The 10,958-nt window shown below is 40.4% G+C and overlaps 1 protein-coding gene across 2 annotated transcripts in view; it reads left to right on the top strand.

The window, feature by feature from the left end:
- The window catches only part of LOC117119837 (dual oxidase-like), a 51,611-nt gene that overhangs the window by 6,366 nt on the left and 34,287 nt on the right, over positions 1–10,958 (top strand). The gene's annotated exons all lie outside the window — the stretch shown is intronic.

Below are 10,958 nucleotides of genomic sequence, written 5' to 3'. Positions count from 1 at the left end.
GGGAAAGCACTATCTATTTCCTTACATTCCCAAAAAAGAGGATGCTATTTAAAATTTGCTGGAGATTGAAAAATTAACTGTGCAAAGCAGATTGATCACAAAATCAGAAGCATGATCTCAAACATCAGAACCCAGCTTTTATTGAATGAAATGGGCCCCATTGAATGAAACTAGGGTATTATAGTTTATATTATATTTTTTTTAAAGTACAATGTCGGGGCCGCCCGAGCCTGGGGCCCTGGCGCTCTACTATATTATAGGCCTAGACTAGACCCAGGCCTCCTACTATAGTATAGAGGCCTATAGTCCAAGACCTTGTTGCAAATCCCAGCCCACATAAGCCTAGCCTATAATCCCTAGCAGGGCAGGGCCGTAGGCAGGATTTTCGATGGGGAGGTGCGTTTTGCAACCGAAGTGGACCTTACGATGGGCGACTGCCTAGGGGTCCCCGTGAGGGTGGGGCAAATCTTCTGGAAGCTCTGAAAAATCAGCATTTTGAGGGCCTTTTTTAATGGATTTCTCAAAATCCCTAATTTGTAATATCGCGATTTAAATTTTCATTCATTTGAGTATTGTATAGGGACCTACAGTAAAAGCAGCAGAAATAGAGGGTGGGGGTGAAGGGAGGAACTTGAGACAGAAAGTCAATACTACCTCAGCCCCACCATGATTGGGGCTGAGGTAAGAAAATTTATGATTATGGCACCTCAAAATGCAGGAAAGGGGACTCTCAGACAATTATGATTTTTCTTTTTTTCTCAATTTTCTTTTATAATTTTAGGGGGCTCTTCTCCCTTGAATCCACCACTGTGAAATTGTAATTTTTCATGTTCTTTACATCTGTAGGCCTACAGATGACATGGATCAATCTGCAATCACTGGAGCTGATAATTTCAGCACATTATTAAAAATCAACGGGTAAAAGAGCGGGCAAAAAAATGTAATGCATACTATAGCATTTCGCGATAATTAGGAACGATTTTAGTGAAATAATATGTTTTAAAAGTAAATTTTTTGAAATTGGGTGGTCCAGGGGCAGAGGCCTGGAGGGGGTTTGTGAGAAAAGTGACAAAGTAGCATTTTGAGGGTCTTACATAATAGATTTCTCAAACACATAATTCATGAATATTTCATTAGAATTTTCATTAATTTGGGTGTTTTTGGGACCTGAAAAAGTAACGTTATTATGTCCTGTACATCTGCATGCCTATAGATAACATTCTTCATATTATATAGATCAATCTGCAATCACCGGAGACGCGTATCAATTTCTAACAAATTTCATGCCACATTATTAAAAATCAACGGTTAGATACGCTGGCAAATATATAATGCAATGCATGCTATAGAATTTTGTAATAATTAGGAACGATTTTGTGAAATCATAGGTTTTAAAAAGTGGACCTTTTGTTGGAATTTGTGGGGTGCGTCCGCACCCCCCCCCCACCTGCCTACGGGCCTGAACTTGTGATCGCGGTACCCTGAACATTAAAAATTAGCAGACGAACTGGGAAGCGTTGTTCACGGCATTGGACAGCAGCGAAAAATGATTCCCCCATCATTAATGAAACAGGCCCACGTTATGCTTGGCTGATTAGTTTTGATTTACATTTCGCAAGTCTAGTGCCATACGCAGCAAAAGTCTATTTCTAGTGTTGTTGTAAAATGCATTTCAAACCACACAGGGTTTTTGATTTTCATTTTGAAATATAATTTGGAGAGAGCGCTTGATCAAGTCAGACCTACGTTTTGAATTTGAATTACATTTTAAAGAAATTAGAACTACATTTGGAAAAATTTGAACTACGTTTTGAAAAATTAGAACTTCATTTTGAAAAACTAGATCTACATTTTGAGAAATTTACGCCTATGTTTTAATAAATTAGACATTGAATTTTGCAATTACATTTTGATTTTAACATTGACTTTAGCTGCGTATGGCACCCCGTAGGGTTCCAGTCCCTAATTTTGTCTTGTGAAAACTATTAAAAATAAATCTATTTTAACACCAATGGCGTTCTATATTACTTATTGGCATAACGTTCCATACTATACTTTTTCTGTGATTAGGGACTGGGACAACAGTGAAGATTTCGCGTTGCATACGCCACGGTTTCATGTTGTCACGTGATGTCAATTAAACGCTCTTGATTGGTTAAACCTTGCATAACTTAAACATGCAAATTTTGCTTCACCTCGGGATGATTCAGGACGTGACCAAGTTGTGGGCCGTCCAGTGGTAGGCCCTGTAATCCAGGGTTGCCATTTGGCCTTTTGACGGCCAGATTCCCCCGACGGTGGGGCCGATTCCCCCGACGAGGAGGAAGGTATCCCCGACGAGATCAAATTGGGCGTGGTAGAGCGTCACTTAAAATGTTGCCAAGGTAGTCCAGGCGGTTCGCCCCCGGAAATTTAGGGTTTTCAAAGGCTTGTATAGGATTGTAGAGTCTAATAATGTGCAAAATACATATAAATTGTTTTCTTCTCCCCGACGAATTGTGGTTTTCTCCCCGACCGGGGGAGGGGAAGCTCTCCCCGTCAGGGGCCCTGTCCCTCCCCGTCAGGGGCCCTGTCCCCCCCCCTCTAGCGCCACCCCTGGTCTTAACACCGGTTTACATTACTAATACTAATGCAACTTTCATTCTAATTATAAAGAGACCCACGGATTTTTCGTTGAAGATTCCATAACAGGCCCTTACTATTGCTATAGATCGACTACAATTAATACATTTAAATCAAATTTAGATCTTAATAATGTGACTTTAAATTATAGATATTTGATATTATGATGTAGCTGGGCATTTAATTGTGATTAATTATAAAAACAAAAACATCGAAAGATTGACATTGTCCTGTGCAGGTACGTAGCCAGGATTTTGAAAGTGGGGGGGGGGGGCGGGGTGGGGAGCCGTTATGCGAATTACGTAGGACCCCGGCGGGGTCCAGGGGGCGAATCTACATGTGAAGTAGCGCACTCTGAACGTTCTTAGGACTATTTTGAGATAATAAAGTGAAAATTGCAATAGACGCATTATAAATAAGCGCAACAATAATTATACAATAAATCAACAGTGGCGGATCCAGGAATTCGAAAGAGAGGTGAACCAGGGAGGGACTATCACAGACCGAGGAACCACCCACCTCAGCACCATGGTTGGGGCTGAGGTAAGAAAATTTATGATTATGGCATCTCTAGATGGCCGGAAATTACACTCTCACACTTAAATTTGAATAGTCCTATATTTTCTTTTTTCCCCTTAAAACATGATGGGGGGCCTTGAATCCACCTCTGCTCAAAACATTCTTTTATCCAAAATAGTCATAATCACGAAAAATGGGTATGAAAAACCAGATCACATGCTAAAAACAAATGTCTTCGCCTCAGCAGTCACTAAGACATACTCGATGGAGTTTAATATCATACCCAGGGAAGGGTACAGATCTGTTTTGAAAGGTGGAGGGGGAGGACATTTTGTGAGTCAACACCCACCTGAGACCCACCATGGTTGGAGTTGAGGTGAGAAAATTTGAGGAAATAGTACCTCTAGATGGCCAGAAATAACACTTTTATTAAAATTCATCATCACATCACCATTAATCATAATGAAGCGCCAAAAAAAAAAATTATCATGATCTTTTATCAGGGATTTTTGGCAAGCATAGAGATAGTATTAATGTGTGTGTGATATACCATAGAAAACAAAGCATAAAACATTGTCTTTGATTATGTACTTTATCATACTTCAAAACCGTGATTTCACAACCACCTCAGCCCCACCATGGTCAGGGCTGAGGTCAGAAAATTTGAGGAATTAGTACCTCTAGATGACCGGAAATGACACTTTTCTATAGTAAAATTCATCATCATCACATCACCATTATATAGTCAAATTTCTTGTGATCTTTTATCAGGGCTCTACTTAATATCCAGGACAACTTAGGCCTAATTATAGCTTACTAAGCTTTAACTATACTATAATAATTATGATCAACAAACCACAACCTTTTTTCGCATTTAGCACAATTTTCTTCACTTTTTAATGTTATTAATATTATTATAAATTATTACTATCGTCGTCATCATCATCATCATCATCATCATCATCATCATCATCATCATCATCATCATCATCATCATCATCGTCATCATTATTATTATTACTAGTAGTAGTACGGTATTATTTAAGAAACTTGCAAAAGAATAAAAACCATACTCAACAATCAGTATCACATTTCTATATCCTGGCCTGAGATTTATGGATTTATTTTTTAAAAATCACGCTTAGGCCTTAGTGTTCTGTTAGGCCTATATGTATAACGTACTGATGCACATTTACATGTTTTAGAAGTAGGCTATTCATTTTGAGTGATCCCAGGAAAGAATTTGTATTGGCTCAAGAACAAGCTTTAACATTTTAACACTATGTACAAAGGGGAGGGTGGGGGAGCCGCGGCTCCCGGTCCCCCTGGATACGTCTCTGGTCCTGTGTATATCATTTAATTTCTTCAATTTCAAACAAATGACAGTGGATTTTCTTGTAATTTTTGAATTTTAAATGAATATTATGTACCCAGTTTTGTCTTCTAATCGAATTAAAATCTGGCCGAATTTTGGCCGATATCGAAAAAAAGTTTGGCCGAATTTGGCCGTGAGATGGCTTGTGTTTGGCCGTGGAGTCTGTGACTGTCTGGAAATCCTGCTGCAATCACCGATTCATTCAAGCATGCTTTTTCGCCGGGTTCAGTGCATTCAGGAATTAGAACACAAATAGAAACAGTGCTACCGCTCATAACATTTATTGCACGTCAGGCTAGCAAACATCGATTTAAAATACATTATACTTGCTTAAACAACAGTATGTTTTAAGATTATATGTATTTTCTGGTTAAAATATAATAATTCTTTAGCTTTTCAAACTGGCTCAGTAAGATTTAGGAACGTTGTATGCTTAGGCCCCAGGTTACGTGCGAACGGGAGAATATCATCTGATGTAGGCCTTATAGCATCCTTGCGTAAACTGTCTTTTGTTATTCTTTCATTTGTTCCCACAGTTTCTGAGATTTAAAAGATAAATAAATATATATATATATATTTTGTTTAACTTATTTTGCTATTCTATGTCGTTTTAAGATTTAATTTGCCAACAAGGACTACCATATGCATTCAGTATTGATTTTATTTTAAGATATCCATTTTTGTGTTGTATTTATATTCAATATATATATTGGATCTTGAATTATATCGAAACATATCTCTCTCAATGATGGCGGCAGGATCTGCCCGACAGGGGGCTAAAGTTCCTAACGGGGGAGGAGCTAGGCGAGCGAAGTGAGTCTCACTTGGCTGGGGGCCAGGGAAGCTACGGATAGGCCCTAGGTCTGTTTGATGAATTTTGGTAAATTTTTATTAGTTATTTGATAGGCACCAAGCTACCGGAATATGGCTTCATGTATGTTTTTTAATGTCGAAAACCGAACATTTTTCAATAAAACAAGAAAGAAAGGCATGCAATGTAACCAACTAACTTATTTTCAATCCGTTTTCCATTTTATATTATTAAAAAAAAGCACCGTATTACATTACAATAGGCCTACTATCCTCCCATCATGGCGAAATACAGGTTTTTAATAATCCATGAGATTGTGAATTACGGTATTAAAAACAAAATTACGAATAAGAATAATATCTTGTAAATTTCAAGGCAACCAATTATGCTACGATAGATTAAGAAAACACGTCACCGGCAACGTCACAGTACAAGCTTATAATTCAAAGTCCTAAATTTTTGAAATAAGTTTTTTTTTTATTCCCTTACGGAATGTACTCGTCTTCCCCGACACGGGGGTGGGGGCCAGGCCTCTCCGACGAGGGGGCTATAACCCCCAGTCCCCCTCTGGCGCCACCTCTGATCTCTCCCCTTTAGCGATCAGTACCAATTTTGTTTTTATTAAATAAATGTATTATTAATAACTTACACAGTGGTTAAATATATGCAACTCAGTTTTAAAATGGATAACACCACTGACTTCAAAACAATATTATATCGATTGTTATGGGGTCATTGTATAAATAAACAATTCAGTTGCAGTCTGAACAAAGGATTGCATCAGTTGGAATTGAAACCGGGTATCTCAAGGGAGGTTACCACATTTGTCACTCATGTTGGGTTGTACAGATACAAACGTTTAATGTTCGGAAATAATTCAGCCCCGAGCTATTCCAACACGTCGTTCGACCAGTGAACTGTGTGGGTTGTCAAATTATCGCTGATGATATTGTAGTTTATGGCCGTATGTAGTACACAAGAGCACGACTTTGTAGCATCAATCAATAATAGTAAAGAGTGAAACAAGCTCGTAACGTAAACTCGTGTTTATTCAATACATAACACAACATGGCAAGACGTCACTCGTCTCCCTAGAGTATTAGAGGGCGCTATTACTACACCCCCCCTTTAAGTATGATACGTGTTTTCTGGATGTATTATTATAGTTCTGTATTAAGGTCTTACATTGATTGTTGGTTTTAGAATAAATATCATTATTATTATTTTGATTATTTTGTTACATGTCTCTTACATGTTTTTTTCGTGTGTGTGAACAATTAAAACACTGTTATAAATAATAGTCCTCAAGTTAACATGAACAAAACTCAGTAATCATTGTATATTTAAAGGACAACAATGTCTATAACTTTTAAACATGCATCATAAACTGGTAGATCATTGGTCAATTAAAGTCCATCAATATAAACTATTTTATGATTTAAAACAGTCACTGTAGTATTTGGGATTGGGTTTCACAATCGGACCCTGCCGCTACGAGTTCTTGTCTGGGCAACTGCAACTGACAATTGGGCGGACATCTGCTCAGGGCTTGTCAGTGTGGTTGTTGAGACGTTTGTGTTGATGACTGTGACTTTCTGTTGTTCACTTGGCTCTTGCGTCGAGAGTTCCGGTGCAAGCGGTTCTTGTAGTTCGTATTTTGGTGTGGGAACAAGTGCTTTTCGGTTGCGTCGTATTGTACCAATGTGTGTTTTAACCATGCACGATCTCGGCGCTTGCCTCTGCTGTTGGATCTCACCCTGACTTTGTCACCAGCCTGAAGGGTAGGAAGTAATCTAGCCTTGTGTCTCTGGTTAAAGTTACGCTGTTGGTTAGATCTGTAAGTGTCTTCTTTTTGACGAATTGTATGGAGATCATTAGTGCTTACTCTTGGATGTAAGATGTGTGGAAGAACTGGCAATTGAGTGCGAAGTCGTCTTCCCATCAGGAGTTCACCTAGAGATAAACCATTCAGTAGAGGCGTTGACCTATACGAAAGAAGAGCAAGATATGGGTCTTCATTCTTACGAAGAAGTCCTTTGACGGTGCGAACAGATCTTGCTGCTCCTCCATTTGATGATGGGTGTAATATGGAGAGCTTGTGGTATGGATAAATCAATAAGTAGCTGCAAACTTTCGAAAAGCTTCGGCACTAAACTGTGGACCGTTATCTGAAATTACTATGTCAGGGATCCCGTGTTGTGCAAAAAGTTTTTTCAATGAAATGATTACCCCTTCTGATGTCAGTTCACCTAGTCTCTTAATCTCGATCCATCTGGAGTAGTGATCAGTGACTATCAAGTATACTATTCCTTTGTACTGGAATAAGTCCATGCATAAGTGGTTCCTTTGGTTCCAGGCAGTTTTTAGCACAGATAGAGCACATGTTAACCATTTATTCGATGCTTGATGACATTCCAGGCCACCATATGGATGTGCGAGCCCTAGGACGGCACTTGGTAATTCCTAAATGACCTTGATGGATACAGTCTAGTATCCCTAGTCGCATTAATTTTGGGATTACTAGGCGTTCATCATACAACAAAAGATCGTCCACCACTGCAAGATGACCTCTATTCTCCCAAATTGTCGGAGAAGTGGTAAATGTGGCATATATGTTGGCCAACCTTGTTTGCAGTAATTTCTGACCAGCATACATTCTTCATCTGCTTTTTGTGCCGCCATGATTTCCTGTAGTCGTTGCTGTGTGGCAGGAAGTGCGTGAACATGTTAGCCAGCAAATGCTTCAACTTCCTCAATAAGCTGTATATCAGCCTTCTCTGGTGCATGAACTGGTGCACGGGAAAGTGCGTCGGCAACTATCTGGTTTTTCCCAGGTACATGCTTCACCTCAGGACAGAATCTCATCAAACTGAGGCGAAATCTTTGAATGCGAGGAGGCATCTTGGCAAGTTCCGTTGTGCTCAAGAGTGGAACAAGAGGCTTGTGATCAGTTTCTAGTGTAAAATCTAGGCCAAGTACATATTCTGCAAATTTCTCACAGGCCTATGTAGCCGCAAGTGCCTCTTTCTCAATTACAGCATAGCGTTGTTCGGAGTCACTCAGAGATCTAGATGCATAACTAACTGGGCGGCGTTTTCCATCATCTTGAATCTGAATGTGGACGGCACCGATTCCGAATGAAGAAGCATCAGCTGCGATGACCGTCGGACGTTGTGGATTGTAGTGAGCTAAGATTTCTGGTGATATCAGAGCATCTTTATCTTTCTGAAAAGCTCTCACTTGATCTGGTCCCCAACACCATGTACTATCCTTGCGTAAGGGCTGCCGTATTGGTTCTGTGAGTACAGCAAGTCCAGGGATAAACTTTCCAAGTTGATTGACCATACCCATGAAGCGCTGGAGTTCAGGGATATTCGTAGGGCTGGAAATTGTGCGATGGCAGATGTCTTTTGGGTATCTGCTCTCAGCCCTGATTGGCTGACAATGTGTCCAAGAAACCTAATTTCATGTTTGGCAAACTCACACTTGTCAATCAGCGTCAGACCTGCTTCCTGTAGGCGCTGTAAAACCACTCTCACTAGTTTTTCATGCTCTTCTTGTGTTGAGCTCTGGATCAAGATATCGTCCATGTGACAGATCACCCCATCAATGCCTTCTAAGCTTAGCCAAACTTTCATCCACCAACGACATAGGATGTATCTCACGCTGAACGCTTTTGTTAAGTGCTGTTAAATCCACACAAATTCTTACTTTGCCATTGGATTTTGGTACGCAAAAAATGCCGGAGCACCACTCGGTAGGCATCGTCACTGGAGAAATGACTCCTTGTTTGAGCATTCCAGAGATCTCCTTAACTTTAGAAAGCAAAGGATATGGTACCTTTCTAGGAGTGAATAGGCACATTGGTTTTGGGTTTGGTCTTAAAGTGATATGGTATTCCGTCTTCAGTTTCCCTAAGCCTGAAAATAGCGCTGGAAACTGGTCTCTGACTGATGTCGACTGAACCTTGTTGATTCTCTCTTATTCTTATTCTTATTCTTTATTGCCAGAAACACAAGAACAACAAACACATATAGTCAACTCAGGGAATTGGCAGGAAACAAAAAGTGAACTAAATCACTGTAACAAAGTTAAGATTCCATACTCCCTGAGTAGCAAAACAGAACAGAACAGAACGATGAGATCCAATCGTACACATGCAGCTCTGCTGAGGAGTAAGCATGATTGGTTTTCGATTACGTAGACGGATTCACTAATTTCCTTCTTTTTATATTTTAGACCCCTTTAACTTGGAGCCTTGTACCACCTGGCCCATGTAGTACTTGCGCTGTTGGCATTAGCATATTCTCCTCCAACCATGGAAGCTTGTCACTGACGACCGTCACCTTTGCTCCTGTATCAAACTTGAAGTGCGTTACGTTGTTATTCACCTCTATATGTACACACCAATCATCATCTGTGTCCACCGTTGTAACTATCTCACCTAGATAAGGGCTGTAGTGTAACTCACCAATATCTTGTATTTCATTGATGACTGTACTACCACTGCGGCAAACTGCTTTGAAATGTCCTCGTTTCTGACATTTACCACATGTAGCATCCTTTGCCGGGCAGTCTCGTCGGTCATGCTGCTGACGACCACACCAACTGCAGTGTGGCTGTTTTCCCAGTGGACGTTTTGGAGCTTGTGTTTTCTTGTGTTGGAGGTTGGGTCGTTTTTTTTTATTGTGTTTGGTAGCCGTATGTGATGTAGTTGTAGACTGTCTAACATAATTCACATTAACTGACATCGAGTCTCCTCTAACCACAGGGGCGGATTTAGGGGGGGGGCGGCCCGGCCCCGGCCCCCCCCCCCCTTTTGGGAGGTAAAAAAAGAGAAAAAAGAAAGAAAAAAAGAAAGAAAAAGAAAAAAATGATAGCCCAGAACGCCTCAAATGTTATTTTCGGGCGTCTAGAACACAAAAATTTCCGGACCCCCTAGGACATTGTTGTCTCGATCGACCCAAATTTCGGCCCCCCCCCCTTTTGGACATCTCTGGATCCGCCCCTGAACCACGTCATGACTTTGCTTCCGTGCTTCTGCTTGGCGACAATACTGTACTGTTTCAGCTAATGTAATATTTGCCTTTGCTTGCAAACGATCAGATAATGTATCATTCTGTACTCCTACAATAATTCGATCTCGAATCAGTTCTTCTTTTAATGCACCATAGTTACATTCGTCTGCTAGCCTATACAAGTCTTGTATGAACGCATCTACATTTTCACCAGGCTTTTGGGTGCGTTTGTTAAATTTCGCCCGTTCTACTATAGTATTTCGACGAACAGCATAATAATCGTTGAGGGCAGTTTTCACTTCATCGTAGGTTGCTGTGGTTTCGTCGATTGTTAGTGTCGTGAGAATGTCATCGGCACATTCGCCCATGGCATAGAGAAGTGTACTTACATGTATGGCGGTTCAACTGTGTCATAATTACTACGCGTAGTACGCGTACTACGCGTAGTATTCAACTGTGTCATAATTACTACGCGTAGTACGCGTACTACGCGTAGTACACGTACTACGCGTAGTACGCGTACTACGCGTAGTAATTATGACACAGTTGAACCGCCACGCGTACTACGCGTCATGTATGGCGGTTCAACTGTGTCATAATTACTACGCGTACT

This window comes from Anneissia japonica, unplaced genomic scaffold, assembly GCF_011630105.1.
Source record: "Anneissia japonica isolate Jap-2015-1 unplaced genomic scaffold, ASM1163010v1 scaffold724_len3256291_cov202, whole genome shotgun sequence".
Lineage (NCBI taxonomy): Eukaryota > Metazoa > Echinodermata > Crinoidea > Comatulida > Comatulidae > Anneissia > Anneissia japonica.
This window is presented reverse-complemented; position numbering and strand designations above follow the sequence as displayed.